The sequence below is a fragment of the Juglans regia genome, chromosome 7, assembly GCF_001411555.2.
Source record: "Juglans regia cultivar Chandler chromosome 7, Walnut 2.0, whole genome shotgun sequence".
Lineage (NCBI taxonomy): Eukaryota > Viridiplantae > Streptophyta > Magnoliopsida > Fagales > Juglandaceae > Juglans > Juglans regia.
In genome coordinates this window covers 13,455,129-13,479,910 of record NC_049907.1, presented here as the reverse complement: position 1 = coordinate 13,479,910, position 24,782 = coordinate 13,455,129, and the positions used below count along the sequence as shown (strand labels likewise).

Below are 24,782 nucleotides of genomic sequence, written 5' to 3'. Positions count from 1 at the left end.
AATCTGGAACGAATACGTTCGAACGGATTAGGATTACCGTTCGAACGTATTAATTTTGTTCGAACATAGGGCATCATCGTTCGAACGGGTAATGAAATTTCATATACATAATACAAATAGTTTGGGATAGTTGTGTAAATTATATGTACTACTACCATTTAATATTGTTAATTCTAGATAAATAAAATTATTATTCAAATTAAAATACTACTAAAATTTTAAAATAAAATATAAATTTTGGTAGATTTAATAATACTTAAATAGTTAAGATTTAATAATACTTAAATACTTCAAGATAAATTAATAAAATTAATATTCAAATTAAAATACTACTAAATCTTTAAATTAAAATAGAAATAGTTAAGATTTAATAATACTTAAATACTTCAAGATAAATTAATAAAATTAATATTCAAATTAAAATACTACTAAATCTTTAAATTAAAATAGAAATAGTTAAGATTTAATAATACTTAAATACTTCAAGATAAATTAATAAAATTAATATTCAAATTAAAATACTACTAAATCTTTAAATTAAAATACTTAATTATAAACATGTAAAACTAATATTTAAATTAAAATCTGGAATAAATATTGAAATAATACCTACTAATTATGTTTTTGTTGTATTGTTGTGTAAATAATATGTTGTTATTGTTTGACATATATTAGCATATTTTGTATTTTTTGTTCATCAAAATAAACCTTAGACCCGTTCGAGAGTTATCAATTCGGATCAATTCGGATGGTTTGAAGAACGGGTAATGAAATTACATATGCGTTACTCAATAACAAATGAAAAAATATTAATTTCAACTTTGATATAGTATATGCTTTACTCAATATGTAGGTTGTACAATTGCATGCGAATAATCCAAATGATATATCTGATGAACTGTATGCATTGGCGCGTGGCCCATCGAGACGCGCTGCTCGATATTCTGCATGTATTTCTCGGGGAAGTAGGTATCACACACTGGATCGAGATTGTTATAGGAAAACCCAAAATAGTGGTGTCCTAGTCAAAGGAAGTCATGATGGAGAAAATATTGATTTCTATGGGGTTATTGTCGATATAATTGGAATGAAATATTTGGGAGAGCTTGCGGTGTATCTGTTTAAGTGTGATTGGTGGGATTTAAGCAATCCTCGTACTGGAGTTCGTGATGATGAATATTTTTTGAGTCTTAATACATCAAAAAAATGGTATGAAGATGATCCTTTTATTTTGGCTTCTCAAGCATCTCAAATATTCTACTTAGATGACCCGAAGTTAGGAAATCAATGGCGAGTAGTTCAAAAATATTCTCCAAGAAATATATATGATGTTATCCCTCAGGTGGAAGGACAAGATGAAGAAGAAGATGACTCTTCTACTCAAGAAGCATACCAAGAGAGTCAACCCGCGATAAATTTGTTTGTGGATTTGAGCCAGTATGAGATGATTCCATTAAATAGAGAATATATTGAGGCTGAAATTGTTGATACGACAGTTGAGGAAAATGTTGAATCATCTGAAGTATCTACAGATGATGAGAGCGAATTGTCAAATGAAACTGATACAGATTCTGATTGACCAATTAAGTGTTAACATTCCACTTGATGACAAATATTTTACTTATTGAATGTATCAGTAGTTTAAAATTATGCCGCCAAAGAGGAAGGAAGTTCGCAACCCATCTCCACCTGTTTCTAGCTCTCCTTCAGACTCACCATTAGAGATTGATTCTACAGAACAAGGTAAAAATTTAATACTCATAAAAGTTATTAATTAAGGTCCTGTAATAGAAATATAAATGCAATTGATTACAATGTTATATTTTATAGAATCTACAGTACAATCTCGTCAAGGTCGAGGCACCACTAGAGGGGTGACGTTGGAAAAATATCGGAAGGTGGGTAAGATCAATGTTAACATTCCAGACGAACATACTGGGGGCGAAGGACAACCAGCAGCTTGGCTTGCATCACATGTGGGTGCTCTTACACGAACTTACGCACCTTTGGCAACGACTTCATGGAAAAAAGTCCCCCAAGATGTTAAAGAGCTTATCAAGAAGCGTTGTTTGGTAATGTTTAAAATATTGATTTAGTAGAATAAATTCCTATACTTTACTTAAATTTAGAATATTATAAATGATAATGTGTTTGTGACTATTTTTTTAAGGATGATTTCGAATTAAATTTTGGTCGGAGAGAGGAGCGTAAGACTGTGGAAGAGCTTATGGGTAATGCGTTCCGCAAATATAAGGCGAGGTGTCATGAGCATTATAATAAGTTTGAGAAGAAGGAAGATGCACGCCAACATCCTTTCCAGGATGTCCGACCTTCTGAGTGGGAAAAACTTTGTGACATGTTTGAGGATCCATCATATCAGGTATAATGAAATTTATTTATTTTACTTGTCATATCTGTCATTTCGCTTCATAATATTTTCAATTTCTTTACAGGAGCGAAGTTCTATAAACAAAACAAATAGATCAAAATTGAAGATTAATCATCATGCAGGCTCAAGATCTTTCCATCGTCTTTCTCAGAAATTGGTATTGCTATTTTTTTTTATTGGATATAGTTAATTATTTGGACTCATCATAATGACTTTATATCTTTAACACATTTATTGTAGCAAGATTCAGATACTAATTATGATCTGACAAAATTATATTCTGCATCGCACACTGATCGTAATGGAGAGTGGACTCATCCTGATGCCCGTGAAAATTATGTAAGTTTTATAACCTGTTTGAATTAAATATATTAGAATATTTATGAAGATATTAATTCTTTATCTTATATATGGCTAGGATAAAATGGTTGCCCTACGTGCTGAATCTGCGTCAGATCAAAATTCCTCAACAAGTGATATTGAGATTTTTACACAAGTCCTAGGTCAACGTTCAAGATATTTGAGGGGTTTGGGTCGTTGTGTAAAGCCTGGTCCCTCTTCCTCTTCTTCTGGGAATGCATCTATGACTTCTATAGCGCTAGAGAATGCGAATTCCAGAATCGAAGAATTGACTGCAAGACAGCATGAGTTAGAGGCTCAATTGGCAAAACAAGCAGATATGGAGATGCGCCTCAAACAACATGAAGAACAACAAGAAGAGTTCAGAAGACAGATGCAACTCCAAATGCAGCAGCTTATGCAACAGTACAGACCTCCAAACAACTGATGGATTTTGGGATTATCTATTTATGTACGAACAATACCTGTCTCGACTGTTATTTATTTACTTTGCGCTTATTTTCACACTTTTGTGAGTGTTAAACAGTTTCTAATGTATTGTGGCAAATAGTATGAATGTCTATTTGGTTTTCTATTATTGATTTAAATTAAAGAGATATCGTTCGAACGAACGTAAAACGTTCGAACTCTATGTAACGACAATAGCGTTTGAACGAACGCCAAAGGGAGTGGCGATGCCATACGTAAAAAGGAAGAGACTCATAGAATGGCAGAGGCAAATAGAGCTTTTGCACATTTTCGTTATTAGAAAAAAGCCTTGTTCTTTGGAAGATGTTCGTCGTGTTCGAACGATCACACAACGTTCGAACGTAAATAATTTCAGTCCTGTTTGAACATATCCTATACCGTTCGAATCCATATAGCGCGTTCGACCTGACCATTTAACGTTCGAACACAAAGACAATTCATAACGTTCGAACGAATTTATGTGTGTTCGAACATATTTCGAAATCGTTCAAACACGTTACTACTGTTCGAACATAAAAATTTTCCCATTCGAACTATTTTCTGGGACGAATTTAAACCGTGACGAAAATTTTTTTTCGTTCGAACAGTTTCCTTCAATTTCGTCCCAAAAGAAATTTTTTGGGACGAAATTGTGATTTTCGTCCCAAAATACCTTTTGGCACAGTCATATTGGAACGACTTTGGGACGAATTTTTTTCGTCCCAAAAATTTTTACAGGACGAAATTGGGGTCTTTTGGGACGAAAATTTTCATCCCAAAAGACCCTTTCTGTTGTAGTGGACTCAGGGGGAAGTTTTTAACCCTTAGAAGAAAAAATGACGCCATTTTAGGTTATTAAAACGACGTCGTTTTGATGTCGTAATTTTTTAAAAAAGACCTGGGTACCGGGTTTTGCAACCTAGGTTTTGGCCCGGGTTTGATCCTGGCCGGAACCTAGAATCGGAATCCGGTTTCTCGGGTTCCAGACCAGGCTTGAAAAAAAAATTGATCCAGATGACAGTTCTATTGGGAACAATAATTTCTTTGCAAATGAAATATAGTTTGTGCGCAAATAAGTATATATATCACTTCTTTTTGTGACTAATGACTTTTGCCGCAAAAATAATCACTTAAAACAGATTTTATAAAATATTTGTGATGTCATTCATTTTAACGAAAAAGTTAATTTTTCTACCATTTTAACACTCGCTGCAAAATGTTTTGTGGCAAAAGCCCACATCTATTGTAGTCAGCTAGCGTCCTTTGCCATTAAGATTTGCATAATTATTAGTTGATGAATAGAAAAATCTTTTTTCTATAAAATAAGGAAAAAGCTACTCGAACTGAGAAATGTTACTGAAAATGTCGACTGACTGAGGTGGAAAAGCCACCTGGCATTTTACGAAAAAAAAAACCCTCGCTTGTATATCCTCTCCAAGTGAATCAAAGATCCTTACTTGGTATCGGAGCCCCTCTCTCCCCTCCCTCACATTACCCTCCTTCCCATGTGAATAAAAACCAAGCGACAGAGCCTGGGTTCCCTTCCGGCATTTTACACTTCTTTATTTTACATTTCTGATGCGGCAAACTTTGTTGTTACTCTTCTCGATTTCTCTAATTTTCACTTCTCTTTTTTTATGTTTTCTTGCTCGATTGGTCTGAAGTGACATAGGTGAATCTGAAAGTGCGTTCTTATGAATAGTCTGAAAGTGTATTCTTGTGAATCTAAAATTGTGTTCTTGTGAATCTTTTAAGTGTGTTCTGAGGAGATGGACAGTTAAACGAGGGAGAAATTTCGTTCAGACTGGTTTTAGTTCATCGGGTTTTGTTTTCTACCTTTTTATTTTCCTTTTTTTTTTTTCTTGTTTAATAGTCAATTGTGCCAGGTGGCATGCCAGAATTATTCAGTAGATTTTCTCGATCTTGTTTATCGGTACCTATAGCATTACCCTTAAAATAAACTCAAAACTAAAGAAAAAAAAATGTAAATAAACAAGATTACATTAAATTGGGAGAGTGATAGCTGGGACTCATTGCCACTGTGGAACTCTCACAATAGTTGTAGCGATACAATGGGAGGGCTTCCACATCTTGAGAAGCAGAAGTCATGAGTCGTCCCGCCATTTCGTGCATTTCAGGATTTGTATTATGTGAAACATACGAGAGTCCCAGTTTGGGCTTTGGTGAATTAAGGCTTGTATTTGCTGATTGTTGCCAATATTCTCCAGTCTTGGGGCTCCGTGGGTCTGAGATTGCTTTTATGGACGGTGAAGGGAGTCTCATTCTAATGTTACATGGGAGAGACCTATTTTGCTCGCTTTTGGGTAGGGGTGGTAATATGTGATACGACCCGTTAATCCAACATGAACATATATAACATGAAATTAGCAGGTTTGGATTTGATGTTAATGGGTTCAGATCAAAACGGGTTGATCTGTTAAGATATTGATTCGTTAAGACACAATTCACTAACGGATCAACCCGCTTAAACCCTTAGTGACCCGTTTAAATTTTTACTAAAAATTACAATTATATCATTTTTAACCTAAAAGCAAAAATACCCTAGCCCTATTTCGTATTTCCTAACTCTCACTCAGACTCTTGCTCTCTCTGAGTTCTCAGTTGAGTCAATTCTCATGAGTCCCTCCCACACTTCCTCTAGATTGTAGTTTTTGTGTTTTTATTGTTTGGATTGTAATTTTGAACTTATGTAGTTAGTTTTATATTTTTTAGAGATATTGTGATTTTAACTTTTATGACTTTTATCTGAAATTATGTTAATCAAGTCAAATGAATTATTTAGGTCAATTCAACTCATTTACCTAAATGGGTTGACACGGGTCGAAACGAGTTGTGTCGATATATATTTAATTAATTCATAACGGGTCATGTCGTGTCAACCCATTATTTTAATGGGTCGGGTTTGAAAATTTGACCCGTTCAACTTAACGGATCTTGTTCGAGTTGACCCATGTCGTACAATATGGGGGGGGGGGTGGAGTTTTCACCTCCGGGGCGAACTCCCCCGCCCTGCCCTACCCACTTCAATAATGGATTACAACCACTAGGCTAAAAAATTATTTTTCAGTCTAAAAGTGATAAAAAATACATTTTTGGACCTAAATTGTAAATTTAAATCTTTTAAATATGACTATAATTTAAAAACTAATTAGCTAGTGCATATTTTGTGTAAGTTGTAGTATAATAGGGTGATCATTTTATAGGTTGCCTTGACAATACATCATGTCAAGGCAATACAAGAGTCAATGCAACTTATAAAAGGGTCATCTTACTACACTACAATTTACACAAAGTATTAAGTAAAATTTCATTTTAATACATATTACTATATTTATATATAGTAAAAACAATAAATATGGGTGACCGCTAGTTGGAGCCATACCGTCCCCCGCCCCTGCCGGTGTTTTGCCCTGCGGGGATGGTTGTCCTCTCCACCATGCGGGGGCGGGGCGGGGCAGTGGGGTGTGGGCCCCCACTACCCACCATACTTGGCACAATATGAATACAACGCATTAACACAATTTGCCACCCCTACTTTTGGGGCTCCTAACAGTGCAGTTTCGGCTTCAATAGTGGTAGGGTTGGTGGTCAAGAGGTGTTTGTAGCATGAATGTTTGATTATTCCATTGGGGTCTTGGGGAAGGGCTACTGTAATGGAGAAGTTACTCCTGACAGCGACAACTTAATGTATTTTAACTTCTCTTGGCATGGGGGGTCCATTTGGCTTGTGTTTTCTAGTGGCTTTTGTAGGGGCGGGGGTATGGGGGTTTAACTAGAACAGTTTTGTTTCGTGCTAGCCATGTTTAGTCCATTGTATTCGTAGCACAAATGAGGAAGTTATGGTGTTGGTCGGGAGGGGTATTGATCTGTTTGGGAAAAATAATGATCTTGATGCATTAGGTGATGGTAAGGTTTGGGATTAAGTCAATGCTTAGGGACTGATAAAATAAAATAAAATATAGAAAAGAGAGATGGGAAGAGAGAAGGGGGAAAGAGGATTTCAGTGCTACATCTTTTATTTGAGTGCACAATTGAGGATTTGTATTGTTGTATAGTGAGAGGGCCTATTTATAGAGAAAGAGGCCAAGTGAAATAAAGAAGTATTCTAATCAAAGTAAGATACATCAACTTAATCTAGATAGTATTCTAATCAAAGTAATATACATCAAACCAAAATAATATCAAGTCAAAGTGATTTGATAATTATAAAACTCAATTGTAGATAATCTTAATTTGATATTATCTCCAACATCCCCCCAAATTTAAGGTAGAGAATTTTGAAATCTTGAATTTGAAATTTTAGTATAGCTTTCATATCTATTGATTGATAGTCGATGAGATGATGAAAATTGTGTTGGTGATTAAATGACTGGCAACTGGAACATCAAATATGGAACTATGACCAACAATGAGACTTTATATCAATGTTTTGAATACCGTACCGGATGGCGTATCGGTCAAGGCACTGGAACGAAATATTTCAGTACCAGTACCGTTTCGGAATAGTCGATATATGAATAAATTATATATATAACAATTATATTCTAAAATAATAGTTTATATATGAATAAATTATATATAAATACATACATATATATAAATTATAAATAGTCTAGTCTAAATTAGGGGTCAAAAAATGAACTTGTAGTTTGAAAAAATGGAAAAAAAAATGAAGGCCGAAATATCGGCCGGTACAGGCCGAATTTTAGGCCGGTACAGGCCGAAATTTAGGCCAAAATGGCCGGTACTGGCCAGTACGGCCGGTATTTAAGCCGATACGAAATACAGGTAGTATCTGTACCAGCCCAGTGGTCGGTACGGCAAATATCGGCCGGTACGAAACGGTTTTTAAAACTTTGCTTTATATGGCCATGGTCATCTATAGGATCAAAATAAGATGGTTGAGACCCAATAAAGGAAAAAAAAAGAAGCTCACAATTAATAAGGATACTCCAAATGCATGGATGTGAGACGAGACATAATTGTCCAAATTAGAATAACTTTGAGCCATTGAGAGAAGTTCAATGCAAAAATAGACTGAAAATATGAAACTAGCATTAAAATTTAAAATAGAACAACTACCGAGGTGTGGACGGCGGGACAGAACACCTTGGTGGCCCATGCTACATCTTTTATTTGAGTGCACGATTGAGGATTTGAATTATTATAAGTGGGAGAGCCTATTTATAGAGAAAGAGATCAACTGAAATAAGGAAGTATTTTAATCAAAGTAATATACATTAACTTAATATTGGCAGTATTCTAGTCAACTTAATATACATCAAACTAAGATAACATATCAAATCAAATTAATTTGATAATTATGAAACTCAATTATAGATAAGATCAAATTAAGAATCTTAATTTGATATTATCTCCAATACAGGCCAGGGCTTTGTGAGGAACCGCTTGACTTGAAAGGGAACAAACCATTCCTAAAGTTGAGTGGAAGGAAAATATGAGAAACACTCTAGTGGTCTAACAAATTAGCAGTAGGCGCTGCCATGGGCAAGCAAGCTTCTCACAATTGCTCGGCCGACGCGCTCCAGAGCAAGATGGAGATAAGTGTCCTATTTTACGAAAGGCAAGCACACAAAGGCAACTTAAGGTGAAGGCGAGAACGAGGAGCCATAGAGGCCAATAACTTTGACAAGACAAAGAGTTACCCTGCCAAGGCGAGAGCAAAAGTTTAGGAGATATTGGGTAAGTATGAGAGCTTTATTGAATTACATGAAAGTGCTTAGAAAAGTGTCAGTATTGCACATAGAAGCCCCCACTCCCTCCGACAGGTCACATCCAAAGTGGTTCTACGATGAAAGGTGAAGACTTGGCAGGTCATATCGTTTGCATGCAATACTACGACTAAAACCACGATCGAGACCCTCTTTCAAGGAAAGTCAGGAGAACTGAGCATGCAAACACTGCTTGGCAATCTACCTCTGTCATCCTACAATATGGCAGGGAAGGATTAAAGAAAATCCTTACCATAGATCCGAAGTAAGAAAGGACATCTGACAATTCCACTGTATTTAAAGGACCTGGAAGTGGGATAAGATCTCAATTTTGAGACTTTATTCACCAAAGAGCTCATGAAATGAAATGCTTTGAAAAATAAGGAGTAGAACAATGATGAGAGGATTTCCGATGTAGAAATATTGGTTAGTTTCAAAGACAGTGCTAGAAAATGTAGGGTGAATGTTGTGAGTAGGAGGCATTCCATTATCTCTGTAACTTCTCTCCTCCATTCTAAAAGAATTAATAAATATTTCGGTCATTAAGTTTATGACTATATTTACGCATTGATTTACAATGTTTTGAATGTTTGAATGTGTTAACTATTTTCAATACATGACTCTAAATCCCTGTGTGGGAACCCAATATCTCGGTGTGAGAATGTCTATCTCTATGTGAAAATTCGATAGCGTAAATCTATAATCATAGGACAATACAAAGAATTCCCCGGACCATTCCTATGAAACATTGCCACATGTTTCACACGAGAAGGAGAATGCCACATGGTGATTAGGGTGGAACAGTGTTGTGATTAGCCTCACCTGGTAGTTGAGATGTAGGATCCCCCAGCGTATCATGTGTTGGTTGGTCATATAGAAGCATCTTTGGTGCAACAAGTATCTCTGTGGGAGAAGTTTGTATGATGAATATCTATGTAATGAGCAGTTGTGTGGTGGAGGAATGTTATTTGGGCTACAACAGGTTGAATACTAGTTTTTACGACATTTTATACTTATATTGGACACAAATTATTCCTCGTCATATTAATACTAATGTGTTTTTATATTTTGCACAAAATAAAGGGCACGTCCCAAGAGGGTGATTCCTCCTCGTGCCTATGTATGTACTTATGTTATCTTAAAGGATGATTCATTGTTACGTTTGAGGATGCACATAGCTATAAGAGTGAGGTTGATTCCTCGGCAGGCATATACGTGTCTGCCCGGTTTTCTTCATGAAAGTGTTCGTAGCATCTTCGACAGCATGATCTCTCATTAGCAGTCTTGTCATAGCTACCTAACCTACCTTTGGTTTCTTTCCTAGGACCATAGATTTTGATATAAATCCAAATCATAACGTGACACCCAACAAAGAAGATCCAAACCCGCTCGAGTCCTGAGTATGGAGACCAATAACCACCGTAGTTACCTTGTACCTTCCGTTAGAATATACTATGTTCAGTCTGGCGACTACTTGTATTCGATACGCTAGTTTAAGGCAACAAACTTTATGTACATTTAAATGATGTAATATCTCTGGATTTAATGAACAACAAAAGGCCCCCTTTTGTTGTGAAGATTAATATTCTGGTAGTTAATAGCTAGTGTTGTCACTACAATGTATTTTGCTTAAATTCCTACTGCAATTACATGGATAAATATCTTTCACATAGGAGTTAATAATAGGAAAGTACCAAAAAATAGGAGTTAATCTAGTACCATAAGCTGAAATTTAGTGTTAGGCTTGAACTGTGCTTAGGACTAAGAGACGGGATAACATGCAATAGGCTTGGGTTATGTAGCAAGATTTGAGGATGGTGCAACCGAGAGCCTTGCTAGGAGAGCAATTGTTGAGTGGTCATGAGGGACAATCGTCCGGTGGAGGAAGAGATAAGAAACTAGCAAGAGAGCTAAACATTATATTGGACGTGCTAGAAGAATATCATGAGATGTACTCTTGTCACATGCCAGTTCAGTCTCTAGGATCCCCTAGGGAGGAAGTAAGGGGATGTACGTATAAGCGATTCTTGTCTCACTGCTACCTGGGATTCTTTGGAAACAAGCGACAAGTGAGGGTAGAGAGATGGATATCCAACATTTAAAGGACCTTGGAGGTATGTGTACGCACCATGGACCAAAAGGTATTATATCCGAGCTACCTGCTCCAGCGAGAGACAACTCTATGGTGGGATACCAAGAGGCAACTCCTTACCATGGAATTGGGAGCCACAGGGAGGATCTCATGAGAGAGGATCGAGAAAGAATTTGATGAGCAGTGTTTTTCAGAGATTATAAGGAATCATAAGTCAAAGGACTTTGCTAATTTGGTCCAAGGAAGTATGACGGTAGAGAAGTATGCCGCCACATTTATGGAGTTGGGAAGGTTCACTCCTCATCTTATCTCTACGAAAACTATAAGGGTGGAATGATTTCAAGATTGATTGTAGGCCCAAATTAGGACACAAGTAGCCTAACTGAAAATCATGGATTTCCAAAAATTAGTTCATAAGGCGTCCATAGCTGAACGAGAACAGCAAAACTTGTTGGTTGTATCCCCGAATCTAAAGAGATGTATATTGGCAGGAGAAGGATGCAGTGCAAGAAGCCCATAGAAATTCGTGACAAGGATCAGTGGGCCACCACCAATCGCTCCAGCATTAAAGGACACTTGCCAACAAATGAACAGAAGATGCAGACAGCCCCCATTCTCTAATGAGGGGGGTGAAAATGACTGCGCCACACACCCATTGTCTGGATGCACCTTGGAAGCCATGCTGCATTGAAAGCCTTACTTTAGAACACAACATTGCATTAAGTACCCAGGCAAAGCAGCTATGGGCAGGACAAGCAAACCCTGACACTGAGTATAGATTGTCCCTCTTGAAACATTGTATAAAAGCTACATCTCAGCTACAAGGAATGCTCTCTAGAGTCTATTATTCATAAAAACCAATACTATAAATAGGTGAGACTGACTTAAGCATCGAAGGTTTTCCAGACCAACCCGAACTCACATTCGCCTTTGTGTTTGCAGGTAAAGATCATGATCTAATAAGTGTAATTTTTACATGATTTTTATTACTGTTTTGCTTATTAAAATTGTTAGTTTTCCTTTATTTCTTTTTATTTTATTTTATTTTTCTTTATTTGCTTGTGTTTGAAGGAATGAGAATGTTTTGTGCAAAAGAAGGGCATTTCGGTACATTTAAGGTCAAGAAAGGTCATAAGGGTTTAACATAATCCCGAATTGGAAAGCGTCTTTGCACAGTCTTGAACATTCTCACCATATCTCTCGCATCAGAGATCAGATGGAGCTGATTCAAAAGGCTCTGCAAGCTAACTTAATGTGCTACAATTGTTCTTGAAATAGAGTTGTTGTAATTCTCACGTTTTTTAAGCGAACAATGGCCTGCAATCTAAGCCTAAAAATCTACAGAATTGACAATGCAGATTGGGGATTGATTTTCTTTCCTTGTGAGGATCGCTTCAACCAAAAAAAAAAAAAAGAGTATCAAGGGTCTATGACTTGGCTTTGGAGGGGAGCAGGCATACATCAATGAAAAGCCGGGTTTTTGAGTTCTTTTTCTTTATTCTGTATCTCTTTCAATTGCTGGATGTTAAACTCTTTGATTATGTTTTTAGTCAATTTTATTATAAACTAAATTCTATTTTCTATGGCTATGATATAGCCTAACTATGATTATGTGATTCTTTCTTCAATTGAATTAATTTAGTATTTATTTCATATTTTTGAGTAGTTCATTCTGGACTTAATGTTTGTGAATGATTGATCACCGTTTATATGATTTGGGATTCAATTTGAGACTGAGAAGTGATGACTATTTCAGTCTATGTTTGAGATACCATAAGGAGTCTGTAGGATAGAGATATCTATAGACTTGTGTAATCTTTATGAGGGTTTCTTTTTTCTTAATGAATTTTGACAGGTTTAGAATTTTCACAGAGATGTAGAAAATCTGCTTGTTGGGATATTTTGTTAATGCTTGAGAAAAATTAATGAATAAGTTAGAGAGACTTGATTATCAACAATCGAAAATAATTATAATTAATTCAATTAGAAAATTTGCATAGGATTAGTTATGATGAATAAAAAACTCTAGAATCTTGTTTTCTTGATCTCAATTTGCTTATTTAAATTTGGTTATTTTAAATTTTCTTGTTCAACAATTCATTCCTATTCGAATTATCAAACAGATCATAATTTAATAAATGGGGCAACATCTACCATAAGGAGGCCGGCTATACATGCTAATAATTTTGAGAGTAAGTCGATTAAAATTCAAATGATACAATAAACTGTTCAATTTGGGGGTTCTCGCAGGTGGATTCTAATGTTCATATGCAAATTTTCTAGAGATTTGTGACACCTTCAAGCACAATGGAGTGACGAATGATGTTATTCATTTGAGATTTTTTCCTTTTTCACTCAAAGAAAAAGCGAAAACCTGACTGAATTCTCTACCACCTAGTGTCACTACTACTTGGGAGGAGTTAACACAAAACGTTATGGCAAACTATTTCCCTCCGGCCAAGAAGCAAAGCTAAGGAATGATATTACAACATTCACTCAATTTGAGAATGAATCCTTGTATGAAGCTTGGGAGAGGTACACAGATTTAATGTAGAAGTGTCCTCATCATGACCTTTAGGTATGGGTTTAAATCCAAACATTCCACAATGGTTTGGGAGCTACAAACAGGTCCATGGTTGATGCAGTAGTTGGAGGGGCTTTAATGACAAAAACTCATGAAGCAGCTTATGAACTTTTGGAGGAATTGGCATCCAACAACTATCAATGGTCTTCGGAGAGAGTAATGCCAAAAAAGGCAGCTGGAGTTTTTGAACTTGATTCTATTACCACATTGGCGGCACAAATGGCAACTTTATCTAAACAACTGGGTAAGATGAATGTTAATGCTATTTAAACTAATTTTGTGTGATTATTGTGTAGAAGATCATTGTTCGCGAAAAAATATATCTGCAAATGCACAGAATCGTAACAAGTAGTAAAGTGTTTTAAAGAAAATAGATATTGAACTTACATGGAATAATTATTCTATTGAGGATTGAAATTGATTAAATTAATTATTATTTGAAAAACCAAAACTTGAAGAATGGTTTATCTAAATTAAACTGAAGAAAAGAACATTAAAATTAAGATTTTAAAAATAATAATAATGGATTTAAAACATTTGATTTCACCTAGCAAATCCCACACAATTTATTCTTCCTTGTTATATAATTTCAATTATCCTAAATTCATGATAAAAATCTCTTAACTATTCAATATTTTCTCTTGAACAATACCAAAGATATCTCCAACTAATAACTCCATATCGCTATGCGAATTTAACTAATTGGAGATTCATTAAGTTCTTTGGATTTTTCTTGGAAATCACACTAGTCGTGGTAAAGTATCTATGCTTTCACTCAACTGGTGTTTAATCCTAGAGCTTTAATCACAAATCACTTCTCGATCTCATTGCAATCCAAAAGATCGAACAATAGTTAACTAGAAAATTGTAAGTATTAAGAATAAGGAATAAACACTTAGTCATGGAAATATTGAAAATAAAATAACTTGGAATATAAACTGTATGTTCAATATTAGGCTACATCAAAAATCTAGAAAATAGAATTAGTTCATAATGAAATTGAAAATAAAAAGAATAAAACGGGTGTTCTTCGTTGAAGTCAGTTGATGCAACATGCAAATCTCACCTCTGCCCTACAGTTCCACCTTCTTGAAAGAACCTAAAGAATAAATTTTGGAACTCTAAATTCAAACTCGGATTCTAAAACATAAAAACTCTCGACCTCGATTCAGAACTCCCTCTATTCATCCCACAAGTTGAGACTAAATCGATGTCAAAATTCAAATCCAGAAACAAGATAATTGCGGTTACAATCTAGCCTAAAGATCTAGAAAATAGTTTCTATAGATAAATGTTAACACAAAAGAAATCATCTCAAGAATAACGGGATTATTTAAAATGGAAGATTCAGTGATATGTGGCTTGAATTGCGAAGTTTAGGAGGATTTGGTCGCCAACAGATTGATTGCGAAACTCAAATTTGGTGGTCAATAGCAGATTGATCTTGGTCAGGAGGAATTATCCTATCGAGTAGATGTTCTGTGCACTAAATATAACTGGCATGGAGGTTACAAATGAATGGGTGTAGAGGTCACAAGGACCACACGACCCTCTCCTTGCCTACCGAGTGGAAAGACTCCTGAACGGGATGAAAGACTCCTCTCGCCTTTTCTAGTTGTTGCACACGATGTCATTTATGTTGGTTTTTTAAGTTGGTCGTTTAGATTAGTCACCCAATCTAACCACCTAGAGTCTTGTCGCCAAGTTTTCGCGCCTTCTGGTCACGAGTCTCCTCGCCTACCAAGAGGTAAGTCTTCTCGCCTTTGGGCGAGAGAAATCTCTTTGTTACCCAAGGGACAAGGCTCATTGCCAAATCTCATTGATTCTCTTTAGATCTTGCTGCCTCTCATCGGTTTGGATCCGTAGTCTCTTCTTTTGTACCAAAATGCTCTCCTTTTGTACTAAATCTTCTCATTCCTTCAAATCCAAGAAAATAAAGAAAAATATGTAGAAATAAAATAAAATCAATAGTATTGAAGGGAAAATGACACTTCATAAATAAAATAGTGATAAAAATCACATAAAAATAACACTAATCAATCACTCATGTATCGTTCACCAAGTGGGAAATCCTTTTGGTCAATCAAATTCTGAACAAGCTAATTACATGTCCAATTTTCAAAGTCAAAACAATCCTTATTCAAGCATGTTCGATCTTGGACGGAGAAATCACCCAAATTTTTTGGGGAGCAACAATCAAGGGAAAGCTAGACCACCTCAAAACTTTCCACAGCAAGAAAAGAAGCTGACACTTGTGGAGATGTTCATGCAATACATGCAAAAGACAGATTTGGCAATCCAAAACAATTCGGCTTCAATTCGTAACCTTGGGGTTCAAATTGGTTAGTTTTCAAACATTCTTACAGAGAGGACAACAAGAACTTTGCCGAGCAATACCGTTACCAATCCTAAGGAACATGTCAAAGCAATACCATTAAGAAGTGGGGGGACAATTGAGCAGCCACAAACAACAAGTACCGAGCAAGATAAGGTTGGAAATCATGTGGAGTTCGAGCCAAAGATGGAGGAATTGGAGCAGCAAGTGGCCAACCAGCAAGCTAGAAATTCTAACGAGAATAAAGAAGCTTCATAACCCATTAATACTAGAAGTTTACATCTGAAACTAATTCTACTTCAATTTATGATCCGCTGATTCCTTTTCCTCAAAAACTTTAAAAAAATAAGTTTGATAATCAATTCTCTAACTTTCTTAGTATTTTTAAGCAATTGCATATTAATATTCCTCTTTGGAGCAAATGCCTAAATATGCTAAGTTTTTTAAGGATATTTTACAAACTAGCGGAAGTTGAAGAGCATGAGACAGTGATGCTATCAGAAGATAGTAGCGCAATTTTACAAAAGAAGTTGCCTAAATTGAAAGATCCAAGGAGTTTTACAATTCCTTGCACTATAGGAAGTTCTTTTTTTGAAAACTTCTTATGTGATTTAGGAGCAAGTATTAATCTTATGCCTTTTTCGATTTTCAGAAAGTTAGGTCTTGGAGAAGCAAAGCCTACTACGGTCTCTTTAGAATTGGCAAACCGGTCTATCAAGCACCCGAGAGAACTCGTTGAAGACTTTTTCGTGAAGGTGGATAAGTTTATTTTTCCAGTTGATTTTATTATGCTAGACATGGAGGAGGATGAGAAAATTCTTTTGATTTTGGGGTGACCTTTTCTTGCTATGGGGAGAACTTTAATTGATTTCCAACAATGGAAACTTATTTTGAGGGTTGATGATGAGCATGTTACTTTTGATGTATTTAAGGCTATGGATTTTCCTTTCGAAGTACAAGGCCGAGACCTAGTGGTAGCCGAGACCTACAAGGCTGGATTTTCAAAGCTACCACTTGAAGCGTGTATTACTCATTCTACAACTCTTGAATACGAGAATGAAGAAGTCGGGGAGTGTGTAAGGTATATGGAAGCTGGACCATCCTTTCATCCTTCCATAAATTCAAAACTGGAAGAGCTAGGGTCTTCCATGCCGACATCTTCAAGTAAGGAACCACCCAAACTTATGTTCAAACCGATTCCATCAAATTTGAGGTATGCTTTCTTAGGCCAAAACTCTACTTTTTTGGTTATTATTAATGGTTCTTTGAGTGATATAGAGGAGGAAAAGTTGCTGAGAGTTTTAAGGGAGCATAAGATGACTTTGGGATGGACAATTTTAGATATCAAGGGAATTAGTCCTTCGATTTGTATGCATAAGATTTTAATGGAGGATAGTTTCAAGCCGATAGTTTCAACCGCAATGGAGATTGAATCCATCAATGCAAGAAGTGGTACATAAAGAAGCATTGACGCTCTTAGATGCTAGAATTATCTATCCAATCTCGGATAGTGCATGGGTGAGTCCAGTTCAAGTGGTCCAAAGAAAGAGGGAATAACTGTGGTAAAGAATGACAACAATAAACTTATATCAACAAGGACAGCCACGAGATGGCGAGTATGTATAGATTATTGAAGACGTAATGATGCAACTCGAAAAGATAATTTTTCATTGCCTTTTATATACCAAATGTTAGAAAGACTCGTTAGCCATGCTTACTATTGTTTTCTAGATGGGTATTCCAGATACAATCAAATCGTAATTGCTCTTGAAGATCAAGAGAAGACTACTTTCACTTGTCCTTACGAAACTTTTGCATATAGAAGGATGTCTTTCGGTCATTGCAATGCTCTAGCCACGTTCCAGAGATGCATAATGTCCATTTTCTCCGTCATGGTGGAAAAATTTATTGAAGTCTTCGTGGATGACTTCTCGGTTTTTGGTTATTCTTTTGATAATTATTTATCTAATTTGTTTTTGGTTTTGCAGCCATGTGAGGAGACTAATTTAGTTTTAAATTGAAAAAAATGTCACTTTATGGTTGAGGAAGGGATAATGCTTGGCCATCGAATTTCCTTTAGGGGAATTGAAGTTGATCGAGCCATAATAGACATTATTGACAAACTCCCACCACCGGCCAATGTGGAGGGCGTGAGAAGTTTCTTGGGCTACTCTCAATTTTATCGACGGTTCATTAAAGATTTTGCTGTTGTTACTAAACATCTTTGCAATCTTTTGATTAAAGATACACTGTTTGATTTTTCTCGTGAATGCTTGCATGCTTTTGAAACATTGAAAAAGAAATTAATTTCAGCACCTATAATTGTTTCACCGGATTGAAATTTACCTTTTGAATTGATGTGTGATGCTAGTAATTTTGCTATAGGGGTTGTTTTAGGACAAATAAAAGAAAAAAAAAATTGTGTTATTTATTATGCAAGTAGGACTTTAATGGAAGCTCAACTTAATTATGCTACTACCAAAAAAGAATTATTAGCTGTTGTTTTTGCTTTTGACAAATTTTGTTCTTATTTAATAGGCTCGAAGGTGGTTGTCTATTATACCGATCACTCCGCTCTTAGGTACTTGCTTGCGAAGAAGGATGCTAAATCAAGATTGCTTCGATGGATCTTGCATGTACAAGAATTCGATTTGGAGATCGAGTACAAGAAGGGTACCAAAAATTTGGTGGCAAATCACTTGTCTCGGATTGAGCCTAAGAGTGCGGATGATGAGCAGCAATTGCCAATTAATGAAGCATTTCTAGATGAGCATTTGATGGTTGTACAGGTTGTTCCATGGTATGCCGACATAGTTAACTACTTGGTGTCCCAAATTCTACCTCCAGGAATGACATATCAACAGGAATGACATATCAACAAAAGAATAAGTTCTTCTCCAACTTTAAGTATTATTTTTGGGAGAAACCTTTTCTATTCCAGCATTGTGCAGACCAGATAATTAGGAGATATGTACCCAAAGAAGAAATGGAGAGCATACTACGACATTGCCACTCATTGGAAGTGGGCGGCTACTATGGTAGAGCAAAAATAGCAGCAAAAATTTTGCAATCCTGGTTTTATTTTCCTTTTATTCTTAAGGATTTTCTTAACTTTGTTAATTTATGTGATCATTGTCAATGTGATGGGAATATTTCTAGGAAACATGAGATGCATTTGAATAATATTTTAGTGACTGAATTGTTTGATGTTTGGGGGATAGATTTTATGGGTTCTTTTCCATCTTTACATTCTAACAAATTTATTTTGGTGGCTTTAGATTACGTCTCCAAGTGGGTGGAAGCTACTGCCTTGCCGACCAATGATGCTAGGGTTGTGGTGAATTTTCTTCGGAAAAATATATTTTTCCGATTTGACACTCCAAGGGCGATAATTAGTGATGGTGGGAAGCATTTTTTGAAACAGTCAATTTGAAGCTTTACTTACTAAGTATGAAGTTATTCATCATGTGGCAGCACCATATCATCCTCAAACAAGTGGCCAAGTTAAGGTGTCCAATAGAAAGTTGAAGCGCATACTTGAGAAGTACGTTATAGGATACTCTCCTCTCTTTTCTCTCAGGAAAAGGGGTGGAGCGAGAGTTGGTGCTCGAGGCATGTGGGTGAGTGTGTGAGGTGGTTATAATAGAAAAGGAAAGGAATAGAAGGTGGTCCCTGTTGTATACAGGAAATATTCATGTGGTTACTAGCATTGATTGGTAGAAGGATTCATAAGCTTACGGTGATTTTGGTGGAAACTTGCTAATAGAGGAGAGAAGCTAACGCCGTAGGATGGAGGGTTAGAGAAAAAATGGAAGGGATTTTTATTGCAGGAAGAGGAGCAAGCTGTGATAGAGATAGAGGAGGAAGTGTCGAGTGAACTGGGTTTGAAGGAACAAAGGTCTTTAATGGGAAAAATCTGCTTTACAAGGCTGATAAGCGGAGAAGTGGTAGGAGCAACAATGGCAAAGATTTGGAGGATAAGTAAGGTTGCTCAATTCACTAAGGTGAGTTCAAATATTTTTGTCATTGTATTTCAAAATTTGGCTGACAAACAGAAAGTGTGATCAGGTAGACCTTGGTTGTTCGATAACCAGTTGCTAGTTATGAAGGAGTTTGATAGGTATACTCTTTTACAGAACATTTGGTTTGTTACAGAAGTCTTTTGGGTAAGGTTTCATAACTTACCACTATCGTGTATGACAAAAGAGAGAGGAGAACAAATAGGGGGCACGGTGGGTAAAGTAGAGGAGGTGGATGTGAGGAATGATGGAAGTGGTTGGGGAAACTTTCTAAGTGTTCAAATCATGCTGGATTTGACTCAGCCGTTGGCAAGAAGGAGAATGCTGAAAGTAAAAGGAAACAGTTTATGGATTCCTTTTAGTTATGAAAAAATGTCAAAAAAATGCTTTTCTTGTGGGTGTATTGTGCATGGGACCGATGGTTGTAGTAGTGGAGGAGAGTTTCAAAGGGAAAGATCAACAATATGGGTTATGGTTGAGGGCTAAGCATTTTCAAAGAAACAAATCCATTCTATAATGGGGTTGGCAGGTCTGATGGGGTAGTTGGTGGGGGAAGGAAGGGGAAACCTATTCCATAATGGGGAAAATGGGGATGAAAAAGAAAGGGAGGAAAGTAGGGGAAATGGAGTTGGTGAGGTAGAAAAAAGTGAGAGTTTGAATAATAGTGAAAAAGACTATACTAAGGGAATGCACAATAATGGGGAAGAACTAGAAGGGAACAAAAACAGTGAAAGGATAGGTGAAGAAAGGAGGAGTGATTGTAAGTGGGGTTTGGTAGAAGGGGTGGGGGAGAGACCTTATTCTCCATTACAGCAACAAGAAGAGGATCTATCCAGTAGGGGAGAGGGAGGATTGCAGGAGGTAGCAGTTATTTTTTAGGAGGTGAGTATGGTGGAGGTGGAGAAGCTTGTTAAAATGGGGGTTTGGAGGAGGAAGGCTGGAGTAAAATCCAGAAAGAATGGGCCATTGGCAAAGGAAAAAAAAAAAAAAAAAGGAGAGGCAGTGCTGAGGTGGAGGTTAAGGGTCTTGACAAGCTAAGTAAGAGAGGAAAGGTGGAAGTTGGAGGCAATATAGATGAAAAAACTGGTTTATTGGCGGAGGTTGGAAGTCAGCCCCGCCAAGTATTATGAAAATATTAAGTTGGAACTGCCGAGGGTTGGGGAATCATTGGACAGTACAAGATCTATGTTCTATGGCAAAGAAGAATAAACCCAACTTAGTTTTTCTTATAGAAACTAAGATTAAAAAAATTTGCTGGAATATAAAAAAAAGGCTGGCTTATGAGGGGTGTTTTGAGTTGGAGGCAGTGGGAAAAAAGGGTGGATTGATGTTATTATGAGACCAAAGGGTGAATGTGGAAATTGTAAATTTCTCTCAAAGACATATAAATGCATGGATAAAAGATGAGGGTGAAAGGAGATTGTTTCTTACTTGTTTCTATGGATACCCAGAGACAATAAAGAGGAAGGAAACATGGTTGATGCTAAAATCAGTGAAGCCAAAAGATGGAGAAGGGTGGTGCATAGTAGGGGACTTCAATGAAATTCTTAAAAATGATGAGAAGTGGGGAGGAAAAGTAAGACCAAAGGGTCAAATGGAGATGTTTAGGGAAGTATTGAGTGAGGGGAACTTATATAATCTAGGCTGGAAAGGGATAGGTATACGTGGAGTAATTCTCACAATGATGAAAGCTTTACTAAGGAAAGGTTGGACAGGGAAATGGCTAATCCTAAGTGGTTGGGAATTTATAAGGAGGCATGGGTTGAAGTAATGATGGCTAGAACATCAGATCATAAACCTCTAGTAGTTCACTTAATTACAAGAAGAGCAGGTACAGATGAAAGGTGCAGGTGGAAGCAAAAATCATTCAAATATGAAGCCAGTTGGGCCTTAGAAGAGGACTGTGAAGGGGTTGTAAAAGAAGTGTGGAAGAAAGGGGAAGTTGAAGGTCCATAGCATATAAGGGTGGCTGGTTTATTGTAGAGAAGTAGAGCAACCTTTCAAAGGTGGAAGATGAGGAGGAAGGGGGGAATGAAGGAAATAGAAGAGAAAACTAAGTTGTTAAAGAGATTGCAAACTGAGGAATGTCACAGTTACGTAAAGGAAATTAAGAGGGTAAATGCTGAATTGAACCTGTTATTAGAAAAGGAAGATCTATGGTGGAAACAAAGGCAAAAAATAATTGGTATAAGTATGGAGATAGGAACACTAAATATTTCCATGCTTGTGTCAATAAAAGAAGGAAAAGAAATTTCATTAAAGAAGTGGAGGATAGGGACAATAGAATGATTGTTGGTTTTAAGAAGATTGAAGAAACTTTCAGAAGGTACTTTGGTAAACTGTTTCAAACTACAAAGCCAGGTTGAGAAGTGATTGAGAGCTACCTTGTGGGATTGAATTCAAGGGTCTCAGCTAAAATGAATGAAAGGTTGCCCAGAAATTTTTTTGAAATGGAGGTGGAAGAGGCTATGAAGTAGATGGCGCCACTAAAAGCCCCTAGTCCAGATGGATTTGGGCCATGTTTTTACCAAAGTTATTGGAGTATAGTCTCTGGAGAGGTGTGTGAAGCAGCAGTGGATATACTTAATGGTAACCCTCTAGACCCTTCTCTTAATTACACTTGTATAGCTTTGATTCCTAAGTCAAAAAATCCAAAAAAAAGTGAGTTCAGACCTATAAGTTTTTTTAATGTCATGTACAAAATAGTTTCCAAAGCTATCACAAACAGGTTCAAAAGGGTCTTAGCTGAAATCATATCCTCAAACCAAAGTGCATTTCTCCTTTGTATTCCATTGCATATTCAATTTTAATAAATGGTTCTCCTTGGTATAAGTTTGAGCCTTCAAGAGGGTTGAGATAAGGTGATCCCTTGTCACCCTATCTTTTCTTAATCTGTGCTGAAGGTTTAAGCTCTCTTTTAAATAATTATGAGAAAATGCATATCACTAGAGGGGTGCAAATGGCTCGAAGGGGTACTAGTATCTTAGCAAATGATTGTATCTAATTTGGTAGAGCAAGGATAGAGGAGTGAAGAAGGTTACAAGAGGTGCTGAAAATATATGAAAAAGGCCTTAGGCCGGTTTCTCAACAAAGACAAGGTTGCTATTTTCTCTAATAGTAACAAAAATCAGCAAATAAAAAGGCCATTATGGAAGCTGGGAATTCTTTTGTTTGTGGAACCTATGAGAAGTACATTGGTCTTCATGCTATGGTAGGAAGATCAAATTTTAATACTTTTAGGAACCTCAAAGAAAGAATATGGCAGAAAATAAATAGCTGAGAGAACAATTTCATTTCACAAGCTGGTAAAGAGATATTGATCAAGGCAGTTCTGCAGGCCATACCTATATACACTATGTGTGTTTTCAAGCTTCCCAGGAGACTGTGTCATGAGATCAATGGATTATTTGCTAAGTTATGGTTTGGAAGACAACATGGAAGTAAGGGGATTGTGTGGAGGAAATGAGAAAATATGGGAATGCATAAAGGTAAGGGTGGTATGGGCTTTAGGGACTTGGAGAGCTTTAATATAGCCCTTCTTGCAAACCAAGGGTGGAGGCTTCTTAAGTTTCCTAATCCCTTGGCAGCAACAATTTTCAAGGGGACGTATTATAGAAAATCTAGCCTTTTGGAAGTCAAACTGGTTTCACAGCCATCTCTTATATGGAGAAGCATTTGTTCAGCTAGGTCTTTGTTAAAAGAATGGATTAGATGAAGGGTAGGAGATGGGAGAGACATTAAGATATGGGGGCACAAGTAGCTTCCTAGCCCTTCTTTTATGGTTTAATCACCAGTTTCTGTGTTGCAGGAAGATTCAAAAGTTGCAGCTTTAATTGATCAACATAAGGGAGAGTGAAAGGAAGATGTGATTAGATCCATTTTTAAAGTTGAAGAGGCTGAGAAAATACTTACCATTCCTTTGAGTAGAGGCAGAGCAAAAGATAAGATGTTTTGGGGGCCATCAAAAAAGGGTATTTTCTTAGTGAGAAGTGCATACTTTGTACTTATGGAAAGAACGAAGAGGATTAAAGGAGAGTGTTCAAGAGAAGTTAAAGGAGATTAAAGGTGGAGAAATATATGGGATTTAGAAGTACATGCTTTAACAAAAATGTTTTTATGTAAAGCTGGAAATGATTTATTGCCCACGAAAGTGAACTTGTTTAAAATGGGAGTTGTGAAGGATAAAAAATATCCTATGTGTGAAACTGATGATGAAACTCTTATGCATATATTATGGGAGTGTCATTAAGCAAATGATATTTGGGGAAGTGAAAAAAGATGTGTTCAAAAGTGGGGTAGATATGAAGTTGATTTCTTGCTGCTCTGGGAGAAATGTATGACTTCTCTAAACAAGAGTTAGTTGGAGGAGTGGGCAGTAACTCTTTGGAAGGTTTGGCTACATAGAAATGTTGTTTTTTTCTAAGACAGAATGGAATGTCCTATGAGTTTAATTTTATCTACAAAGGCTACTGTAAGAGAATACCAAGCAGTGCTGAATTCTAGCAGATCAAATAGTCAAGTGCATAATAGAGTTGAAAACATCCTAAGGTAGGAAAAACCAGAAAGAGGATATGTCAAAGTAAATTGAGATGCTTCTTTGAATAAAAAAAGGAGGAGAATGGGAATTGGTATCGTAGTTAGAGATGAGGAAGGGAAGGTTTTAGTTGCTATGTGTGACCAGAAAGAAAATGCAGAAGAGGCAGCTATTGCAAAATTTTATGCATTGAGGTTAGTAGTGGAATTGTGCAATAGTCTTAATATCCATAAAGCAAAATTTGAAGGGGATGCAGTGGAGATCATCAT

At 36.5% G+C, this 24,782-nt stretch overlaps 1 non-coding gene across 1 annotated transcript; it reads right to left on the bottom strand.

Moving 5' to 3' along the window:
* Positions 1–13,508: 13,508 nt before the first annotated feature.
* Positions 13,509–13,615, bottom strand: LOC118349141. Its single transcript, XR_004802131.1, has one exon. It is a non-coding gene; the product is annotated as a small nucleolar RNA R71 (small nucleolar RNA).
* Between the last annotated feature and the right edge of the window lie 11,167 nt (positions 13,616–24,782).